Genomic DNA, 23,990 nt, shown 5'->3' with positions numbered 1-23,990 from the left:
AGAGCAGCGAAGAAGAAATGAAAACGCGTTAGCAGCCCTGATCTATATATGACTGGATCACTCATCACATTCTAAACTGCCAAAAGACAGTGAAGCCGCTACTATATTATAGATCAGTGGTTAGCAGTATGTCTCTGTAGTACCGGTAGTTACAGACTCCCGAGTATATTCAGTACCGGCAGCTGCGTTCAGTCGCTTCCGTGTAAGTCAAAACGCAGGGCTCCAGACAGTAGCCGAATATATACTAGTGTCTGTGAATATTAAACTGCAAAATACTATTTAAATATTACTCCCGCAAAATCTACATCTCTGTGGGTGACTGGCACAGATGCGCGAGAGCTCGCTGTTTTGTAGTCTCTGCTGTGTGTCATGAGGACACGAACGCATAAACCGTCACTTCATGAGAATTTACCGTTTCATTTGAGAATACTGTCATATCATAAACACAGACACTCAAAGATCTTCATGGCAGCCCATTAAAATAAATGTTTGGTTTACATGAGTAAATTGACAATATATAAAGCTACTGTTGTAGCCTACAGTAATAATAATACGTCTCTATAATAATAATAATTATGCCTAGATGGTTGCTTGTTTTTTACTTGTTTTGTTGTAAAGAGATTATCTGATTAATAGATCTTTTTTTATATTCCTAGACTTATTTGTTGCAGTTTTTTTATACAGTTATATTGTAAAACTTAAATACCTTTTTTAGTTTGCGGTGTTAGATTTTTGGCTGCATTTGAAGTTCTTTTTTGCATATGAAAATAAATAATACTGTCAAATTCATGTTAGATAATAAAAATACTGTAATAAATACAGTAGTTCACCATGTATTTGTTCATGTTTTATTGAGGGATCTGTCTGAAGCACACCATAAAAAGAATTCTAGCAATTTACACAGGGCTAGTAGTATATACAGCTGTATATACAGATACACACCCAGGTATCGGATCAGTACTCGGTATCGGCCGATACCCTGAGCCCAGGTATCGGAATCGGTATCGGGAAGAGAAAAAGGGTATCGGAACATCTCTAATTAAAACAATAAAAGACCTGAAATATTTCAGTTGGTGTGCAATGAATCTAAAATACATGAAAGTTAATTTTTTATCATTACATTATGGAAAATAATGAACTTTTATCACAATATGCTATTTTTTTTTTTTTTGAAGGACCTGTAGTTACATCTGAAAAGTATGAAAAATAAAAAAAATATATCCTAGAATTCAGATTAACAACAGATTATTTTGGATCATGTATGAAATTCATAAAGTCAAACGAAACCTTTATGTGCTTTACAGATGAACTTAGAGTCTTTAATCATTCGAAATGTTCAAGAATAGATAATCTTTGTTGTGGTGATGTGAGTTCATGATCCGATTGGTGAATAGATGATTCTTTTGAGTCTATCTTTTAAAATAATCATTTTGTCACGACCGGGACACAGGAAAACACAGAGAGAGATCCAAGTACAGGTATGTCTTTTATTGGGTTATCGAATCGTTATCGGATTCTGATTCTGGAAGGTCATCGGTGACTAGCCCTGACTCTGGAAGGTCAATGGTGACTAGCCCTGACTCTGGAAGGTCAACGGTGACTAGCCCTGACTCTGGAAGGTCAACGGTGACTAGCCCTGACTCTGGAAGGTCAACGGTGACTAGCCCTGACTCTGGAAGGTCAACAGTGACTAGCCCTGACTCTGGAGGGTCCCCGTGCACCTGGCTCGACTCTGAAGGGTCAACGGGGACCTTACTCGACTCTAGAAAGCCCACTGTTGCTGCCATCCTATGCAGTGGCTACAGGCTGGCGGCCACCTTGTGCAGTGGGATCGAATTGACAGGAGAGCAAGTCTGGTTGGGCAAGTCTGAAACAGAGAACATGAACAAGTTAAGGGTAGCCTCCGTGGCCATGACAGGATCGGTCGAGCGCTCAGAGAGTTCGGCTGAACGTGACGAGGCTCTGGAAGTTCCGCAGAGGTGAGGAGAGACTCTGGCAGTTCAGCAGAGACGTGGAGAGGCTCTGTTAGTTCAGCAGAGACGTGGGGAGGCTCTGGTAATCCCATGGTGTTTAGACTGGATTCCAGAAGATCAATGCTGACTTGACTCTGCTCATGAAGATCATTGGTGACTTGGATTTGTTCATGAAGATCATTGGTGACTTGCCTTTGTTCATGAAGATCAATGGTGACTTGCCTTTGTTCATGAATCTCACCGGTGACTTGGCTTGACTCTGGAGTGTCAATGGTGGCTAGACCTGACTCTGGAAGGTCACAGTGATTAGCCCTGACTCTGGAGGGTCCCCAAGCACCTGGCTTGACTCTGGAGGGTTAACGGGGACCTTACTCGACTCCAGAAAGCCCACTGTAGCTGCCATCCTCTGCAGTGGCTACGGGCTGATGGCCACCTTGTGCAGTGGCACTGGGTTGGTGACCACTTTGTGCTGTGGCGCTGTGCTGGCGTCCATCTTGCCTCGTGGCACTGGGCTGGTGGCCATCTTGTGCAGTGTCGCTGGACCTGCGCCCATCATGGGCAGTGGTGCTGGGCTGGCGGCCATCTTGTGCTGTGGCGCTGGGCTGGCGTCCATCTTGCCTCGTGGCGCTGGGCTGGCGGCCATCTTGTGCAGTGGCGCTGGACTTGCGGCCATCATGGGCAGTGGCGCTGGCTCGGCAGACGTGCACTTCCTCTCCCTTCTCCATCTGCCATGGTGAGACGGCGGCTCTGATCCGCCAGGCAAGGGTCAAAACCAGAGTAGCAATCCAAACATAAACAAACACAAAACAATCAGGCAAGGACAGGACTAGAAGTAGCGTGAAAAACTACAAGGACTCCGTCACACATACTAAAACAGACAGGGTATATATACACAGGGAAATGACAATGCTAATGGGAAATTGGCTAAGTGTAATGATTAATGACCAGTGACAGCTGAGTGCAATGATCATGATCGTGATCATGACAGAGATCGTGGGGAAAGAGGACATCTAGTGGTTACCCAGGGAACACAAACCAGACACTGTGACACATTTATTTTGTTTAATGAAACCAGTGTGGAACACAAACTGTAAAGATCTGAGGTGTGTTTCACAAAAGCATCCTTAGTGAACTATGGTTGTTAAATATTGAACTATAATGACATTGCTTGCGACTGTGTCAAATAAGCTCTGTCAATTTTGACTCTCATAGAGAGGATTATCATCACTTAAAGTTTGGTCCATTCATTAAAAAAATCTATTGTATAACTTGGACAACTGTGCAGTTGTTTTATCCACTTGTATTATGTGTTTGGTGCGTCTGGATTCGTTTTGAAGTGTGGAATGCAGCATGAAACAGCACAGAATCCCAGTCATTGCATTCTGATGTATTTTTTATTAATTTGAAGATTTTGTTGCTCTTAGAAATTCTGTGGAAAATGTATGTTGTTCAAAATTAAATGCAAAGAAAACACAAATTTTATGACTGGTAAATGCCATTTTTATTTAGATTTGGAAAGCATAAAAACAAGACATCAAGTTAATATGTTCCTTTGTGTGTTTCATAGCTTAAAGGTGTAATATGATGTTGTTAAAAATAACATTATTTTGTGTATTTTGTGTAATGAAATATGTTTATGCAGTTTAAGGTTCAAAAAACACATTATTTTCCACATACTGTACATTATTGTTTCTCCTCTCTGTCCCGGCCTTCTGAAATGCGTGTACTTTTACAAAACTCATCGGTCTGAAAAGCGAGGTGTGCTCTGATTGGACATCTGTCCATATACTGTTGTGGCATGTCCCAGTCAGAACACCAGCATGCTAGGACACAAAGAAAACCCATTACAAACGAGACAGTATCTAATGGGGACATAATTACTGATTATAATGATTTTTACGCATTTTGTTTCACATCATGCCACGTAAACATAAAATCTTGTCTGCAGAGAAACGACAAACAACAAGTGTTACTCTACAAGTGGTCAAAATTCTTGTTTGAATCATCAGTGACAAATCCTTTACATTTGAAAACCTACTTGCATGCTGTGAGTCAGAAGCGGCAGACTTCTTGAGTGAGTGATAGCCAGCGGTTATAATGAGGAACAGATGGTGGCCTCGACGAAGGAGTGGCTGGGGATTGTGGCAACCACGTGACGACCCCGAGCTGGACTCTTCTTCATCCAAGAGGAGCGCGAAGTTGATGTATTTCCTCAGCGACCAGCACGGATCAGCTCTAGGCATGATGAAGCAGATATTGTGCTCTTTTGGAAGGCCAAACAAAGTAGTTTCACTTTCATGAAAAACACTTTCAATGAAAAACACAGCTTCTCCATAAAACGGCACCGGCGGCTACCACAAGAATAAAAAGTACACCTTCTTTATTTTTATGAACATTTGGGCGGTGTTATGCGGATCTTCCCACATAGTAACGTGGAGATGTGGGGTGTGTAAGAAAGAGGTGTTTTAGCAGAGCGTGGACAAGTCTTAACTTTTATAAAGAATATCTCTTTAGATTTGAGACTTTAGTCTTTGCAACTTTACAGATTTTCTTTATGCACCAAGAGCTTGTAACACTCCAAAGAGAAAAGAAAAATTTAAATCGCTTTGAGTATTTCAAAGTATTCTAAAGTATTTAGATGAAGTTACTAAACCTGAGTAATGTAACAAAATACATTACTGATTACATTTTTAAGCTTGTATTTTGTAATCTGTAGTGAAATACATTTTAAAAGTAACCTTCCCAGCCCTGCGAGTCTCTCCAGACCTCTCTTTTCCTGCAGCGGATCCAGGCCAGGGTCCTCCAGCTCCAACATCACCATCCTGAACCATGAGCCCAGTGATCTGACCGACGGTCAACTCCTACTGCACACAGATCATGACACGCTATTCTAGAGAGAAACTACAGAAATAATAACTAAACCACAGCGTGGCTTCAAATGAAGCAGTTAAGAAAGCCATAAATATTAGTATTAAAATTTGACAGTTGTACTGTAAAAATAAATGATTATTTTTGTTTGAATGAAAACTCTGAGATTTATTTTAACAAAATTTATTTGGTTGAATGTTTTTTTTTTTTTTAATATATATGTTAACCATTTAAATTGGAATTATTAATTATAATATAATTATTATAATTGCAATACTTCTGGTTTTTGTTTAATCAGTTTATCATCATCATCATTATTATTATTATTATTGTTATTATTATTATTATTATTATTATTATTATTATTATTATTCATTAATTAATTATATTACAATAGTCATAGTTTTCATTTTGTTTAACATTTGAATAATAATAATTGCTTAATGTTTTATTTAAATATAACTAGTAATAATAAAAATGAACTATATTAAAAAATAACAAATATTCAGTAGTACTAGTACTAATATTAATATTACTAGTAATAAAAATAGCAACAGTTATTATTGTTATTGATTTGATTAATGAAATTAATTTATTATTATTATTAGTAGTAGTAGTAGTAGTAGTAATTTTATTATTATTGTTTAGATATATAATACAAATTTTGGCCAAATTGTGCAGCACATCACGCACAGTAAACATGGAGTAAAATTAAGATTATTAATAAAATAAATGAATTAAAACAAAATTATTTTTTGGTTTATTTAGATTTATTTATTTAGAAATATTATACTTATTATATTTAGTTTAACTATTATTGTTATAATACATATATTTATTATTAATAATTATTATAATTCTTATTGTTGTTAATATTAGTATTTACTTTTATATAGCAGTTTAAATTTTCATTAGAAAAATTAAATTTTTTCCCCACATTGTGCAGCTTTGCTGACTCTAATAAGCTGCCGTACACGTGATTGTTTTTATACAATAACTACAATGTTAAGTATAATATCAGGTATTTATAGTTGTCTGCAGATGTTTGCACAGGTGTTGGTGGAGTTCTCTGTGGGGATCCACTGCAGGCCGCTCGAGCACGAAGACCGAAAATAAAGATGAATCTCATCAAACTGATCCAAATACTGAACACAAAGATATATATAAATGTATATGCATATTATAAAGCACCCCATGAAAACAAAAATCTATCTAACTGTCCGGCTCCAGACCTCTGGTTCTCAAACTCGTCGCTTGTCCCGGGGATCATCTGAGACAAGGTCTTTACAGGGGATCTGTATCTGGGATCTAGTTGTCCTGTTCTCCGCTGTCTTTCAGGGATGTAGAGGTCCTCTCTAGGTGCTGATCCATCTGGGCTGGATTGAATTGTACCCATCAATTTTTTTATGAATGTATACCACAGTATGTATTTTCAAATAATTAAAAATAATTGTAATTGTAAATTAATAATTATAAATTAATTTATCATAATTTTAACCATTAAATTACACTTGAAGTTAATAGGAATTAAAATGTTAATTTTTGTTAACAAATAGCTATTTTTAAATACAAGACAAAGTTTATTCTAGTTAACCATAAATGCTTGTCCTTACATGGTTTTTCCACCTTACAGAAAATTATGAATGAAAGTAATTATGAATATATATATATCTAATATTCCTACACAATTGGTCAAAAACACTGAAATTCAGCTAATTGTGATTAATATCAATTTAAACTAATTAATACAATTTAATTTTATAGCAAGTAAAATTATATAACAGTATAATTTTTGAAAGTATGCTTGGCTATATTATTTCCATAATGAGCACACATTATTTTTTAACATCAGGGGTACATCTCATGTTTCTCAATGCAGTGTGTCTGTGTCATGCTGCACTTTCACATCTTGATGGAGACAATTCAAAACAATTCAATCTCAGGCTCCAATCCTGACCCACCACGAACTTTCTGTCAGAGACAGTTAACCTCTGTGCACTGAAATAATGTTATGACCTAGCTTAGTGTACAAATGATAATGCTTCATTGTATTTATTCACATAACATTAAGTTTCTCTGCTATGTTTAGTATCATGTAAATTTGTAGATTAGTTCGAACTGGGTTTAATAACAACATGAAAATATTTTGTCCTCATAGAAATATTGAAGCTTTAAGGGAAGAATTAATTTTTGTCATAATTCAACAAATGTCAGAGGAGCATCTGACAAGGATCTGATCTCTGTAAAGGGGAGCAATATATTGTGAAAGTCCTTCTCAAACTGCACTGAATCCAACAGACAGCTGATTAATTAATGAACACACTGAAAGTAATTGATCTGAGTCGTGTCAGTCTGCACTCTGTGGATAGAAATGTGTTGAGCTGATCATTATAAAATTTACTATAAATACTCTGCAGATTTACATTAAACACTTCAGATTTACACTGAACACACTGCAGGAATAGTACATCCGGAGAAACTGGTTAGTTCGCTTTTGTCTCACATTAATTTCTGAGAAAACAAGAGGATCTCAGTGACTCTTCATTTTAAAATTCCACACACATTAAATTTGTCAACATAAAATCAGTTTTTTCTGTCAGCCCAAACATCAGAAGAGTTTATTGAATAGTTTTCCAAGCTCAGTTAGACATCGTCTGAGCAACACAATTTCAACAAGTGTTTTTACACCAAAACAAAAATTACTGCTTCACAAAATCATCATGTGATAATAAATCCTTGAAACAGAGACTGTCTCTTTCACGTATCTACTTACTTGTGAAGGCATCACAGCACACAACACACAGAATAAACAGTAACACAATAACAACATAATAATTGCAATACATATAAATTACATACGTGTAGGAAGTAATAATAAGCACACTTTATTTTTAAACATCAGGGGTACATCTTATGTTTCTCAATGCAGTGTGTCTGTGTCATGAAACAATTCAGTCTCAGGCTCCAATCCTAAATCTGATAATGTTTCAATATATTTATTCACATAATATTAAGCTTCTCTGCTATGTTTAGTATCATGTAAATAAGTAGATTAGTTAGAACCGGTTTTAATAATGTCACAAGGTGACGATCTTTAGGGGCGGAACCAAAATTCGGGAAGTTTGGTTCCGCCCGGAAGTGTGGAAAGTGTGTGAAAAACAGAACACCGGAACGTCCGGTAGCGCCGTAAGAGGGAAAATCAGGGAATTCGATGCACCTGTGCCTAGTTAGGGACAGCGGTTGGTGATTGGAGGATACGCTGGACAAGGCAGTACTTAAGGCCAAGTTATTTCACAGTCTGGGAGCTCTTTCTGGTGTGTGTGAAGCACTGTGTCGTGCCCGTCTTGGTGCGCTGCTGGTGGCTGTCTAACTCTCTCTCTCCCTCAGGCTGGAATTGTATGATTGTGAAGACATCGCGAACCTTAAAGGTTGAGAAGTGAACGGATTATACGGCGAATTGAGACGACGTGAAAAAGGGGATTGGAAGCGGCATTGATGTGAGTACTAAGAGCAAGCCGAAAGTGCCCTGTATATTGACCTGGCGTTGTGTAGATCTCCCCAGGAGGAGGAGGGCGGCCCTACCCCTAATATAGCGTGGTGGGAGAGCCGAAGGAATACTTATTGAAGTAGTCACAACGACGACATCACTAGCTAGGCCGCATATTCCATCGCCAGATCCGAACCAAGCGAAGTGAAGGAAGACGGGTGTCCTTTTCGTACACTGAGTGTGGTGGGTGAGTCTTTGTGCTGTGAAAACCTAAAATGTTGACGTGGTGCTGTATATTGCTGTGGGTTGCGGTGTATTGCCGTGTGTCCTGTCAGATAAACCCCCGCCTTCACGCACTCCGTCGCGGGAGGACAAGGAGACTGCTGGTTCTAGCCTAGTTCAGTACAGTATATGTTGTGAGCGTGCTTCAGATCTCCGGAGATAGCACGGTACGCTGTGTTCAGCCCAGAGGTGGGAGCTATTCAAAGCAAACTAACTGTGCTTTGTGTCCAATCTGATACCTGTGGAGAGAAAAGGAAAAAGAGAGTGAGTAACACAAGGAGAAACAGAGGAAACCTGTACTTACAGTACGCTGTGTTCAGCCCAGAGGTGAGAGCCATTTAAAGCAAACTAACTGTGCTATTGTGCCCAAGTTGATACCTGTGGAGAGAAAAGGAGAGAGAGTGAATAACACGAGGAGGAATAGAGCGAACCCTGTACTTACGGTACGTTGTGTCCAGCCCAGAGGTGAAAGCCATCCAAAGCAGAGTAACTGTGTTTTGTGTCCAAGTTGATACCTGTAGAGAGGAGGAGAGAGAGTGGATAACGTGAGGAGAAATAGAGCGAAACCTGTACTTACAGTACGCTGTGTCCAGCCCAGAGGTGAGAGCCATTCAAAGCAAACTAACTGTGCTATTGTGCCCAAGTTGATACCTGTGGAGAGAAAAGGAGAGAGAGTGGGTAACACGAGGAGAGACCGAGGAAACCTGTACTTACGCCGCTGCCTGTGGAGAAAGAGAAAGCGAGTGAGCACCCAAGGAACGAACTGTGTGAACCAGTACTTACTGTGAGCTGCAATCAGCGAAGAGGTGAGAGCAAAACCAAGCCGAATTAACTGTGCCTTTGCGTCCCAGCCGTTGCCTGTGGAGGAAGAGAAAGAGAGTGAGCACCCCGAGAACGAACTGTGTGAACCAGTACTTACCGTGAGTTGTATTCAGCGAAGAGGAGGAAGAAGGAGGGCGCTACGGATACCTAAGACTCTGGCCGGGCCCCGAGTCCCACGCCCCGGATCCCCGTGGCCCCCTTGCTCCCTGACCTCTTCCCGGCCATAGCCCATCTGGAGGGCCGAGTCAGAGTTTAGTTTTAATTGCCCTTTCCCTATTCCCCAAGCTATTTTTAAATATTTAAATAAAGATTGTTTTATCACTTACTTGTTCTCGTGTTGTTTGGCCATTGGGTTGGCTTTGGGGACCTCCTCGAGGTGGAAGTTGAGAAGGGGTGTGGCTTAGTCAAAGCATAGCCGCCCCTGGGTGTGACAATAACAACATGAAAATAGTCTGGTGTCTGTGAGTGAAGTCCTCAGAATTGAAGTTTTAAGGGAAGAATTCATTTTTGTCATAATTCAACAATTGTCAGAGGAGCGTCTGACAAGAATCTGATCTCTGTAAAGGGGAGCAAAAGTCCTCCTCAAACTGCACTGAATCAGACAGTTAATTGATGAACACACTGAAAGTACTTGATCGGTGTCGTGTCAGACTGCACTCTGTGGATAGAAAAGGGTTGAGCTGCTCAATATAAAATTTATTGTAAATACTCTACAGATTTACATTAAACACTTCAGATTTACAGTGAACACACTGCAGGAATAGTACATCCGGAGAAACTGGTTTGTTCGCTTTTGCCTCACATTAAGTTCTGAGAAAACAAGAGGATCTCGGTGACTCTTCATTTCAAAATCAGTTTTTCTGTCAGTCCAAACACAGACAGAGGCAGATGGATTTCAGAAAGCAGAAGATAAAGTGATAATAATAATCATTAGAGTTTATTGAATAGTTTTCCAAGCTCAGTTAGACATCAAGTGTTATTACACCAAAACAAAAATTACTGCTTCACAATATCACGTGATAATAAATCCTTGAAACAGAGACTGTCTCTTTCACGTAACGACTTACTATATATATATAGTATACGTATAGGAAGTAATATTGTAGAGATAAAGAAACAGCATGAATGATGTACAATACAAATGTGTGTTTGCTCTCTTAAATATGCTCTATTATAGACCATAAATATCAAATCTGTTATTAATTTCTGTAGTTAAATCTATAATCAGACTGTTGACCCTATCACTATCCCTTAACCTGTCCTTAACCTTAATCATATTCCACATCAATAGCAGTGACAATATTCTGCAATTTAATATAAAGACAATAATGTATATAATAGTTACAGACAACTAATACAAAGAGAGATTGAGTATACATAGTAGTCTTCACATTCATGTTTAACAACATTTAAATGTATAGCATGCAATTACCGTATTTTTCTGACTATAATTTGCACCTGAGTATAAATTGCATCAGTCCAAAAAAATGTCATGATGAGGAAAAAAAACATATGTAAGTCGCACTGGACTATAAGTCGCATTTATTTAGAACCAAGAGAAAACATTACCGTCTACAGCAGCGAGAGGGCGCTTTGTGTCTTCAGTGTAGAAAATTAATGTCAAATTAATTTTGATAAATAAGTCGCACCTGACTATAAGTCACAGGACCAGCCAAACTATGAAAAAAAGTGTGACTTCTAGTCCGGAAAATATGGTACTAGTTCTGTTGTTAAATTCACACATTCTATACTCCATAAATCAAATCTTCTAATAATCAGACATAGGACCATGACTCAGTCAGTTGTTTGTCTGTTTTGTAATCTTACACAGTGACAGAGAGGAATTAAAAACCTTAAATCCAGCATAGAGGGGTTCAGTGAATGTGTGTGTGAATGTGTGTAAGTGTGTGAGTGTGTGTGTGTCAGAGACGCTGTAGAAGGACAGAGTGCCAGCCGGCCAGTCCAGATACACTGCTACTCTTTTAGAGGGTGAAGGGGCAGGGATGTGGTTGCTGTCATTGTTGTGCCAGAAAACAAACCCATTAACACTGCAGAAGAGACACCAGGACTTGTCATTGTATCCAAACTTTCCAACAGTCACTTCCTTCCTGTCAATTGTTTTATAGGCCACTGCTACACGAACCCAGCCAGTCCGCTCTACCTCCCAGTAATGACGTCCAGTCAGACTCTCTCGACACAGAACCTGAGGAATATCTTTAAATCTGTCTGGATGATCAGGATACAGCTGGTGTTCATCCACATATTTCACCTCTCTATTCTCAGACAGAATGAGTTGAGTGCTCGCTGTGTTTGGATCCAGTGTGAGATCACAGAAATCTGAATACAAGAATTTAGATGAAAACAGCTGTATAATTTTCTTTGTTTTCATAAAATATGCCAGAGTGCACTAGACAAAGAACCTACATTTTTGCAATCCTGGTTGGATCCTGAAAGGCTCTCCATGGTCCAAACTGAAATTACACACATACATACAATCATAAAGTAACTGGAATAGTTATTCACATACAGTCCTTAAATTTTATTATTCCAGTTCATTTGTATAAAATTTTCCCAATAAATATTGTTACAAAATAGTTTACAGAGCTCTGTGTCTCATTGTTTGAATATATTAAGTCCATAGTGTACAGGTTTACAGGAAATATGAGTAACAAGATTTTGTTTTGTTTTTTATGAAAGTGTACTTTAGACATTGTACTAAACATAAGCAACTTTAAACTTCATATGAACTAACTCTTGATTAGAGTATTAGTAGACTGTTAGGTTAGAGTTGGCTTTAATATAATAAACTAACATATACCCTCACCTGAAGGATTATTAGGAACAATTTGTGAAAGGTTGTCAAACACAGTATTAGTATGGTGTTCTAAATAATCCTTTAGGTGAGTGTACTTGCAAAGCTACTTAGAGTCAGTGTATTGTCTATTGGGGAACAGCAGATTTTAAGCAGATGGTCTAATAATACGCGTATGTTTATTAGCTGACTTAAACTTGCAATTTTACTTTTAGTCTGCAGAATGTCTGAAGAGGAAAGATAAATTATTTGAGGATAGGGATTTAATTAGTATATGCAGAGATGTGAAGTGTGGGCTCTTGCTGCACACAGTATTTCTAAACCTGTACCCCACATACTTGAGTGTCTTTAGTGAGCAGTTTTGATCCTTCAGTTTGTCAGAGAGAAGCTGGACTCCTGATTGACCTGGGTGATTGTAGCTCAGATCCAGCTCTCTCAGGTGTGAGGAGTTTGAGCTTAGAGCTGAAGACAGATAACGACAGCCTTCCTCTGTCACCATACAGCCAGACAACCTACAAACACACATCAACAGATTACATCATCTGTGAAGCCCTCTACTCTCAAATACCTGAGGAATCTTTGTTGATCTCAGTTTTAAACCAGTATTCATGGATTTCTCGTCTTATAAAACAATATGCAGAAATGCTCTGAAGTGACAAGAAAGATCATGTAACAATCAATCAAATCCAACACAACATCTTGAAAAAGTTTAATAAAAATATTTTTAACTTGACAGCACATTAAAAACACAACTCTTAACTTTGTGCTGAACTATGTCACAAAAAGTAAAATAGTCTGCAGACATATTATATTAGTGTAATCTATAGACATTGCAGAAAGATGTTTTTTTTTTTAATCAGACATCATCAAGTCTTTAGGCAAACTTCCCAAACCTGACACCATATCCCCCGTCAGCTTAATTTTAAAGAATTAACTGGTCAAAAAGAGGGAAAGTGTTGGGTGACAACTGATCTTAAAGACCTGCTGCCTTGACAAATCTTGAGAATTTATGAATGTGTGATGTTCTAAAGACCTCAGTATCTCCAGTTTACAGTTTTGACTCTTCAGCCCATCAGAGAGCAGCTTCACTCCTGAATCCTGCAAGTCATTGTTACTCAGGTCCAGCTCTCTAAGGACAGAGTTTGATGATTGTAGAGCGGATGACACAATCTTACAATGTTCATCAGTGAGATTACAGCCAGTAAGTATGAAACAGAACAGAACACAAACTAATCAAATTCTTAACCTCATTCTACAATTAGCATTGCAAAATATATTTAATTGATGTTAAACAGATCAGAACATTCTAAAAATAAGCAAAACAAAACCCGGTTGAAAAAAAAATGGTACATGCTGGTTAGTTATGTTGGTTTAAGCTGGTTGTTAGGTGTTCATGTGCTGGTTCTAAGCTGGCACTGAGCAGGAGCTAGTTGCTTAGGATCAGTTTAGAACTAGCACATCGACAGCTTAAACCAGCTCAAACCAGCTCAAACCAGCGGCCATGCATTAAAACATACCTAACCGGCATATGCTGTTTTAACAGGGTAGAAAAGTATAACTTCAGAAACCATTCAGAAAGGACATAGGTTAAACACTCACAGAGCTTTTCTGCAGTTAATCACAGCTGATATCAATCTTCTTCTACCTTCATCTGATGTATTGTATTTCTTGAGATCCAGCTCATCCAGCACCTCCCCTGACATCTGAAGCATGTAGGCGATTGCTGAGCACTGAGATGGAGAGAGTTTCTTCTCTGAGTGTTTGTCTGATTTCATAAACTCCTGAATCTCTCTGGACAGAGTCTGATCCTTCACTTCCAGCAGACAGAGGAACAGATTGATGGCTCTTTCAGAGGAGACTGCTTTTCCATCTTTGATCTTCTCTTTAATGTAAAGTGTGGTTTTACCAATGCTCTCTGAGCTGTTTTCTGTGTGTGTGTCAGCAGATCCACTAAGAGTCTCTGATTGGACTCCAGTGAGATGCCCAGCAAGAACCGCAGGAACAGATCCAGGTGTCCATTTTTACTTTCTAAGGCTTTATCTACTGCACCTTTATGCAAATTGTGCATTACATCCAAAACCTTTAGAGCTTTCATTGTGCTGCTTAAATAGCAATAAAGCACATAGAAAGCAGCAAAAACTCTTAAACGCTCAGATGAATGAAGCAGTAGACTTTCCTCTGATGAATCACTGATTCTTCCTTAAAGATCTCAGTGCAAATCTCAGAAAACACTGAGGTGTCAGTGACGTCTATGCCGCTTTCAATCAGGTCCTCCTCATAGAACATCACATTGCCCTTCATCAGCTGATTGAAAGCCACTTCAGCAAGTTTCACAATCACTTCTCTGCTAGACATTAGGAGTTTCTCTGGAGTTACTCTTTCATCAGACTTTCTCTTAATCTGGATCAGCAGAAAGTGGATGTACATTTCAGTCAGAGTTTGAGGGATTTCTGCATTGAGATTTTCTTTGAGGAGGTTTTGAAGCACAGTGGATGAGATCCAGCAGAAGACGGGGATGTGGCACATGATGTGGAGGCTTCTTGCTCTTCTGATGTGTGAGATGATTCTGCTGGCTTGATCCTGGTCACTGATTCTCTTCCTGAAATATTCCTCTTTCTGAGGGTCATTAAATCCCTGAATTTCTGTCACACGGTTAATGTATTTGGAGGGGATCTGATTGGCTGCTGCTGGTCTGGAGGTGATCCAGATGAGAGCAGAGGGAAGCAGGTCTCCTCTGATGAGGTTTGACATCAACACACACACTGATGAAGATTCATTCACATCACAAACTTTCTCATCATCTGAAAACATCAGAGTGATTCTGCTTTCATCCAGACCATCTAGGATGAACACAACTTTACACTCTTCATAATTCTTTGAGTCCAGATCTTGAAGCTCAGGATGAAAGTCCAGCAGAAGTCTGTGAAGACTGTACAGATTATGTTGAATCAAATTCAGCTCTCGAAATGGAAACACAAACATGAAATCTACATCCTGATTGTCTTTTCCCTCAGCCCAGTCCACAATGAACTTCTGCACAGAGACAGTTTTTCCAATTCCAGCGATGCCTTTAGTAAGAACAGCCTTGATTTTCTCTTTCTCTTCACATCCTGGTTCAGGTAATGGTTTAAAGATGTCATTACAGCTGATTGGATTGTGTTTTGTTCTGGGTGTTTTCTCCATCTGTAAAACCTCATGTTCTTCATTCACTCCTTCTCTCTCTCCTTCTATGATGTAGAGCTGTGTGAAGATCCTGTTCAAGAGGGTTTCATTTCCTTGTAGTTTGTTTCCCTCAAATAAGTGTTTATACTTGTTCTTCATGCTGGTTTTGTGGTGGTCTTTGACTCTCTGCAGGACTGCTTCAGGTCTTTCCACCCTTATGTGGGTCTGATTGTGGGATGCGATTTTATCATCTTTGTCCACATTGCTGAAATTAAAAGGAAGAACAGCCAAAATGGAAATAACAGTAATTGCAATGGCTGCTGAAGATTATAAGAAACATATCAGTGTGGATTTTCTATGTTGCATATTTTATAGAACATTTAGTGTTAATTAGGGTTTAAATCAGGGCAGTAAATCAGCAGCTAAATATGTATACTAACTGTGGGGCAGAGGTCCCTTTTCCAGCACTGAATGAAAGGGGTCTAGGCATAGATTGTGCACTCTTCACAGACACACTGCTGCTGGGTCCTGCAGATTCTGATCTCAGTCTCTTCTTTCTGCTGATAGTGAAAAGAGTCAAACAAGAATGCATAGTACATATAAACACACACACACACACACACTCTCACACACACAAAGTATTATTGTATATTAAGATACATATTTGCTCTATTTGATAAAGAGATAAGCATTGTCCATTAATGATTTTCCCCCTTTTATTTACCATTCAGTATTGTTATAATTATTAAAGCTATTTTAATTATTATTATTGTATTTGTTTAATAAAATATACAGACATTACATAATAATAAAATAACTACATTACATTGGCTATTAATTTAGTTAAGATTCATTCAGTTTATTGGATACAGCATTGATAGACATCAGCCAATGCAAACAATCACCAGATTAAAGTTTATAACTTCTCAGAAATTCTGCAACCCATCAAATACAGATTGAACATGGCAACAGAAGCCAACATGGGTAATACACTGATCCAACAAACCCAACAAATATGTATAATAGTGCTGTTCAGCATATGTTGGTGCAGTGTGAATAAGTCTACAGAAATCAAACCCATGATCTTGTCATTGTGAGAGCCGTGCTCTACTGTCTGAGTTACAGAGATATAAATCACATTCATAAAATAATGCAAAAGTGCTGATGCCATACCTGGAGTCACTGGAGGTGTCTTCATTCTCTCTTTTCTCGTGTAAACTCATTTTGGAAGCACTTTCCTCCAATTCTAAATATATATGTATAAAAATGTCACATTTAACTAAATAATCTCACAACAGATGTAAGCACTTCTCTGTTGTTCCTTTAAAGTAATGAGATTAAATGAGATAAGCATATCCCTCACTGATTTCAAAATTCAATATAAAATATAAAGTTAAAAAGAAAAAGTTTAATAGACAGACACAGTTATTGTCAGTAACTTTGGATACTCACTTGTTAAGCAAAATGTGCAGTTTTATGCAGTACAAATGATAATGTTCTGCACGATGAGTTTTTACTCAAATCCACTCAATTCAGTGTATTCTGGGACAGCAGAAATAAAACTAACTAAAACAAAGCACATAACTCAAACTCAAAATAACTCCTGGTAAACTCAAACTCAAAGGTAACTCAAGATCAGCTTGTGTGAGGAACTGCCATACATCATTTGCATTGTGTAAGCACAGAAAATATGTAAATGTATAAATATTAACTCCATTGTTTGTCCTGTAAGCTAAAACAAATATATAAAAACTACAGATATTTTTTTAAGTGCACATCATGAGTTTTAACAAGCATCTCATATTCTTTCATTTGTTCAAGAGAATCAACAATCATTGGTTTATTGATATTATATGATAAATAGTATAATTAGTACAGTTTAAAAGTTTAAAATTATTCTGTCAACAAAATATCTTTAAATTCACAATAACTTACCATCACAATTACCATTACCAACTTATTTCTACACATCTACTGTATGTGGTTACATAAAGAACAAGTTCTGAACTTACCGCACTGTGCTGCCACTTAAAAGTCCAGGCATAGAATAAAACTATTAGCAAAATATTATCCTTTCTTTTACTTTCATTTAGTCAGCTGGTCAAAGTTGACTCTTGTCTCTTTCTCGTCTTGTTCTCCCTCTAGTGGTGCAGAGCATCATCATCATCATCATCATCATCATCATCATCATCGTCATCATCATCATCTCAGGTGAGTCTCAAAGCTGTTGTGTTGTTTGTAACTCAACACAGACAATACGAATGGAAATTAAACTAGTTTTCAGGATGTGTGTGCTGTGTAATATGGCAAATAAGGGATTTCTGTTTGTTTGTTTGTTTGTCAGCACTAATGACAGTGTTCTGCTGAATTTTGACTCTCTTCTGCTCCTCATCCTCCTTCAGGAACTGATGAAGTGTCTCAAACGCCTGTCTGTAATAATATAATATATAATAATATAATAACATATGAATATTGTATAAATATGTATGGAAAAAAGTCCATTACTCGATGGCGCCGCGCATGGCTGCTTCAGTGCTTGGCTCTCCAGTGTTTGTACTGTTTTTGTTCGTTTTTCCTGTTTTTTGTTTAACAAACACTATCAGTTTCACCAGGGATGAACTGCTGAACATTCGGCAGAACACACCACAAGATCTTTTACCAGATTTAAATTATTCAGACGTTTTACTGAACGTTGTTATCGGAGGAGCGGCGGCGCTGATCAAACGCTTCAGGACGCGCAGACGGGGGAAGCGAGCGGGAGCGCTCGTCAGACTCAGGAAGCGCGGATTTCGAACGCCGTTGCCTAGCATCCATCTGGCAAATCTCCGCTCTCTACTCAACAAAACAGACGAACTCCTTCTGCTCTCTCGGACAAATAAGGATTTCTCTCACTCTGCTGCTCTGTGTTTCACGGAAACCTGGCTGAATGACACCATACCGGACAGCGCGCTCTATCTGCCGGGCTTTCAGCTGTTCAGAGCGGATCGCGAATCAGAATCCACGGGGAAATCGCGCGGCGGCGGGACATGCTTTTACATCAATGAGCGGTGGTGTAGAGATGTAACTGTGTTAAAGAAGATGTGCTGTCCTGATCTAGAAATGCAGTTTGTCAACTGCAAGCCGTTCTATTCCCCGCGGGAGTTTCACTCGTTCATTCTGGTTAGTGTTTACATCCATCCGCAAGCGAACGTGAGCTCAGCTTTACAGAAACTTGCTGATCAGATCACAGAGACAGAACAACAACACCCGGACTCTGTTTTAATCATTCTGGGGGACTTTAATAAAGCCAATCTCTCCCGTGAACTGCCAAAATACAGACAGCATGTTACATGTCCCACCAGAGACAGTAATATATTGGATCACTGCTACACTACAATAAAGGATGCATATCACTCTGTTCCACGAGCAGCTTTGGGAAATTCTGATCACTGTCTGGTTCATCTTATACCATCCTACAAACAGAAACTTAAATCTGCTAAACCTGTAGTAAGGACTGTGAAGAGATGGACCAGCGAAACGGAGCAGGATTTACAATCTTGTTTTGACCTCACTGATTGGAGTGTTTTTGAAGCTGCTACCACCGATCTGGACGAACTCACAGAGACTGTAACATCCTATATTAGTTTCTGTGAGGATGTTTGCATTCCTACCAAGACTTATTTAACATTCAACAACGATAAGCCATGGTTTACAGTAAAACTCAGACATCTTCGTCAGGCCAAAGAGGATGCCTACAGAAATGGGGACAGGGTCTTGTACAATCAGGCCAGGAACACACTGAACAAAGAGATCAGAGCGGCTAAAAAGAACTACGCTAAAAAGTTGGAAGACCAGTTTTCTTCCAACGACTCAACTTCAGTTTGGAGAGGACTGAGGGCCATCACAAACTACAAGACACCATCCCCTTGCACTGAGGCTAATCAACGGCTTGCTAACGACCTGAATGAGTTTTATTGCAGATTTGAAACCCCCAACACCCATTCTGACCATCTCCCTGCACAACCATTAACACCTCCTGCAATCCCCCGTTCTACACCTACTGCTCTTCAAATCTGTGAAGATGATGTGCGCCAGGTCTTCAAGAAGAACAAAAGAAGAAAAGCACCAGGCCCAGATGGTGTTACACCAGCCTGTCTGAAAATCTGTGCTGACCAGCTGGCCCCCATCTTTTCACAGATCTTCAACAGATCCCTGGAGTTGTGTGAAGTACCTTGCTGCTTCAAACGCTCCACCATCATCCCCATCCCAAAGAAACCCAAGATAACAGGACTTAACGACTACAGACCTGTGGCTCTAACGTCTGTCGTCATGAAGTCGTTTGAAAAACTGGTTCTGGGTTATCTGAAGGACATCACTGGACCCTTACTGGACCCCCTGCAGTTTGCTTACCGAGCAAACAGGTCCGTGGATGATGCAATCAACATAGGATTGCACTTCATCCTGCAACATCTGGACAAAACAGGGACTTATGTGAGGATCCTGTTTGTGGACTTTAGTTCGGCTTTCAACACCATCATCCCAACAGCCCTCCAGACCAAACTGACCCAGCTCTCTGTTCCTAGCTCTATCTGTCAGTGGATCACCAGCTTTCTGACAGATAGGCAACAGTTAGTGAGACTGGGGAAATTCACATCAAACAGCTGCTCCACCAACACTGGTGCCCCTCAGGGATGTGTTCTCTCCCCTCTGCTCTTCTCTCTTTACACCAACGACTGCACCTCTAAAGACCCCTCTGTCAAGCTCCTGAAGTTTGCAGATGACACTACAGTCATCGGCCTCATTCAGGACGGTGATGAGTCTGCTTACAGACAAGAGGTTGAGCAGCTGGCTGTCTGGTGCAGTCTTAACAACCTGGAGCTGAACACCCTCAAAACAGTGGAGATGATCGTGGACTTCAGGAGAAACCCACCTGCACTTTCCCCACTCACCATCATGAACAGCCCTGTGACTGCAGTGGAGTCATTCAGATTCCTGGGAACCACCATCTCTCAGGACCTGAAGTGGGACAATCACATTGACTCCATTGTAAAAAAGGCCCAACAAAGGTTGTATTTCCTTCGCCAGCTGAGGAAGTTTAACTTGCCACAGGAGCTGCTGAAACAGTTCTACTCAGCCGTCATTGAGTCTGTACTGTGTACTTCTATAACTGTCTGGTTTGGCTCAGCAACAAAATCGGACATCAGAAGACTACAGAGAACTGTTCGGACTGCTGAAAGGATTATTGGTGCTCCCTTGCCCACCCTTCAAGAACTGTATACATCCAGAGTGAGGAAAAGGGCTCATAAAATCACTCTGGACCCCTCACATCCAAGTCACCCCATTTTTGAACTTTTGCCATCTGGCCGGCGTCTCAGAGCCGCAAATACCAGAACAGCAAGGCACAAAAACAGTTTCTTCCCCCAGGCAATCTACCTCATGAACAGTTAAATGTTCCCCACTTATGCTTATGCAAACAAAAGTGCAACATCCTTATATTTATTTGTTACCCCTCCATCCTAGTACATCCCTGCATCTTTTTCAATCCTATTCCATTATCATTTATAGCACAATTGTTTATACACTTATTTATTTGACTACCTCTCTTTCTTTTTTTTTTTTTTTTTTTTTTTTTTTTTTTGTCTGTGTGTTGGTGTCTCTGTGTACTGGAAGCTTATGTCACTAAAACAAATTCCTTGTATGCGCAAACATACTTGGCAATAAAGCTCTTTCTGATTCTGATTCTGATTCTGATTCTGGATTCATCTGGTTTGTTTTTAGCAGCGGTTTCAGATATTAGTTTGATGTCATTTCAAGATCCTGCTTCAGCACATTGACTTACACCTCCAGCTCCCCCTGCAGGAAACAAGAAAAAAAAATAATAATAATAATAAATAAATAAATAAATGCATTGGAAAATCAACACCAATTAATGATGTCAGCTTAAAGGTATGTTATTCTCTCAAATTATTCGGTTGTATTGACAGCTCAACATTCAAGGAGACTTTGGGAAATGAGTAAATGCATACTCTGCAACTAGAACAGGTACTGACTGTCTCTCAAGTAGTGTGTCTAATTGGATAAAAGTGTGTGATTAGTGAAGTGGTCTATGGGAACTGTAGACCAATGTGATGTGCATCAGTTTGTGTAGTGAGAAACATGATGAGTTAGTGACCTCTGGTGGTGTACAAATCGAAGTCCATGAACCGGATTCATGAGAGTTTGTTAGAAGAGCTGTTGGATTTGACAGTGTATAGTTACTCACAACTGATTGATAACATGCGTGTTCTGAAAGATGAGTCTGAAAGTAGTTATTTTTAAAGCTGCTTTAAATGACTGAACACACATAATATGAATTCAAATTAAACTTAACACAACAACAAAATACCAATTCAACTTGCTTACTACATCACCTTTTGTTCAGGTGTAAGCCTGCAGCCACAGGCCTAAACATGCTTTATTTTATGTTTACATTAAAAAAGAATAGTTCTCACAAAAAAATGAAAACTCTTAATTTAATCAGAAGCTCATTTAAATTGGTAGCAGCAAAAGCTGTTAAAAATAGTCAGCTCTCTTCAAAGAATAGACAGATCACCTCCATCAGCAGATGTTCAGCGTCCTCACAGGAGCTTCATGATACAGTAAAACTACACAGAGTCAACACACAGAGAACCAACAGTGATCTGTTTCAGTGTTTGAGCTTCACTATTTGACTACACAGAGTAGTTTCACACAGAGTAATTTCTTTCATCTGCAGGTGTTTTCATGATTCAGTGATTGAGCCCTGACCATCTCAATGTAAAACAGAAGACAAAATATGAATTAAAACATACACAATAAATAATTTATTATGTGAATCAATATTTAAGTGAATGTTAATTTAATAAAAAAAAACTAAACTAATTATATTTTTTTAAATATTGTAAGTTTTTTAAGTATACAGTAACCATTTATACATTTATAAATATAGATTATACATTTACATTTATAAATAGGAATATTTATTAATAACATTGTAACAATGTATACATTTAGATACAATTTCACCCATAAATATTAACTAAATAGTATTTAGTTTATCTAATTTGATCTCCATTAACACTTTCTTTGACAAAAATACTAAATCCACTAAAACCTTAATAAACACCTCAACATCTAAACATGTAACTTAGAGCTGTAATCGGGCCTTAAAAGTTAGGCCCGACAGGACCCGAGCCCGACAGGTTTCGGCCCGAGCCCGACAAGTACATTTTGATTGACAGCTTTTTTAAAGCCCGAACGTTTACAGCCCGACATTATTCAAATGTGCGCACGCACACAGCTCTTTTGCCTTTTGTCAACAATGAGAAATTTATTCATGTTTTAACATAATTTACTCATAACTAACGTAGACTAGACCACTTGGAAGTTGGAATAAAGAAATAAAATAAGTCCTCTGTGACATCGTAACATCTCAGCATTCTAGACATATGGGCTCATTTAACCTATAAATAGACCAACGCACCAATAAAAACGAGTCATTAAAAAAAATAAATTAAGATAAATTTTAAATTAAGATGGGTATTTGGCAATAACGAAATTAAGATAAAGGCTCCGCTGGATTTGCTTTATTTTATAAAAGAATAATGCCAACATTAGCGTAAATACTCTGTCAACATTATGCATTTAAGACTCAATGAATATTTAGTTATCATTTGAAAAACCTTTACTCACAGAGATTAGGCTAGGTCTACATGTTTTTGTGGAGGAAAATGATTGAATCCACTGTAGATGTCTTCAGCGCGTTCCTGCGCTCACTGATGGTGCGTCATTATTCACTCATTATTCTCATTATAAACAGGGTCAAAACTTTTCCACACCTCGCTCAGAGTTTGCTTTAGTTGCTGGTGCCTGCTGGTGCAACCAAAACGTAATCACCAGAGGCAAGCCTCCGTTACACCTGCTCAGCATTCCGTTTCGCATCTTTCTCGCGCTAATCGAAACACATCACATGACCGCTCCTTTACCTCGCGAACCGGAGCGCAAGCCCGAGCCCGGCCCGAGCCTGCATAAGATGATAGAAATTAAGCCCGAACCCGACCGAACCCGTCGGGTCCCGACGGGTCCCGTCGGGTTCGGGCAAAGATCTTCAGCTCTAATATAACTCTGAAAATCACATTAAAGTACTGCCAAACAGTCAAACATTAAGATTGTGTATGAATTAAGGGTGTAACGGTATGTGTATTTGCAGGGGCGTCGCACCCGTGGGGGATGTGGGGGTTTTAACACCCACACTTTTCCCGGTGAGAGGGTTCGACACCCGCACATTTTCTGCAGTTTTTCCGCAGTTTTGCACAAACGCCTTACTACAGTCGTTCCTCCGTTTCTCTGGCCGCTCTGTGTCTGCGCTCGCCGCGGCTGCCTCCCCCCTCTCAAACTTGACACCGGCTTTGAGTGTGATCGGCTGATGATTGGCTGTTCTGCCTTAAGTCCCGCCTCTCTTGGCGTGTTATCGATCAGCTCGTGCTGAGGAGGCGGGAACTTATGGTTATTTACATCTCCCTTTTCCAGGTACTTTGAATGAGTGTATGCTTTAGAGGTATTTAAATAAGCTTGATATGTGTTTGGG

At 39.1% G+C, this 23,990-nt stretch overlaps 2 long non-coding RNA genes and 1 pseudogene across 2 annotated transcripts; 1 reads left to right on the top strand and 2 right to left on the bottom strand.

Annotated features, from left to right (window-relative positions):
- Positions 1 to 8,750: 8,750 nt before the first annotated feature.
- LOC128013802 (uncharacterized) lies at positions 8,751 to 9,302 on the bottom strand. The gene is made up of 2 exons (XR_008183407.1): positions 9,178 to 9,302; positions 8,751 to 8,904 (listed from the first exon to the last, which is right to left on the bottom strand). It is a non-coding gene; the product is annotated as an uncharacterized LOC128013802 (long non-coding RNA).
- On the top strand, positions 8,876 to 9,757 carry LOC128013796 (uncharacterized). The gene is made up of 2 exons (XR_008183399.1): positions 8,876 to 8,937; positions 9,211 to 9,757. It is a non-coding gene; the product is annotated as an uncharacterized LOC128013796 (long non-coding RNA).
- Positions 9,758 to 10,399: 642 nt separating this feature from the next.
- LOC128014059 (NLR family CARD domain-containing protein 3-like) lies at positions 10,400 to 16,629 on the bottom strand (annotated as a pseudogene).
- Positions 16,630 to 23,990: the final 7,361 nt, after the last annotated feature.

The sequence above is a fragment of the Carassius gibelio genome, chromosome B25 (genome assembly GCF_023724105.1).
Source record: "Carassius gibelio isolate Cgi1373 ecotype wild population from Czech Republic chromosome B25, carGib1.2-hapl.c, whole genome shotgun sequence".
In the NCBI taxonomy this organism is placed as follows: Eukaryota; Metazoa; Chordata; class Actinopteri; order Cypriniformes; family Cyprinidae; genus Carassius; species Carassius gibelio.
This window is presented reverse-complemented; position numbering and strand designations above follow the sequence as displayed.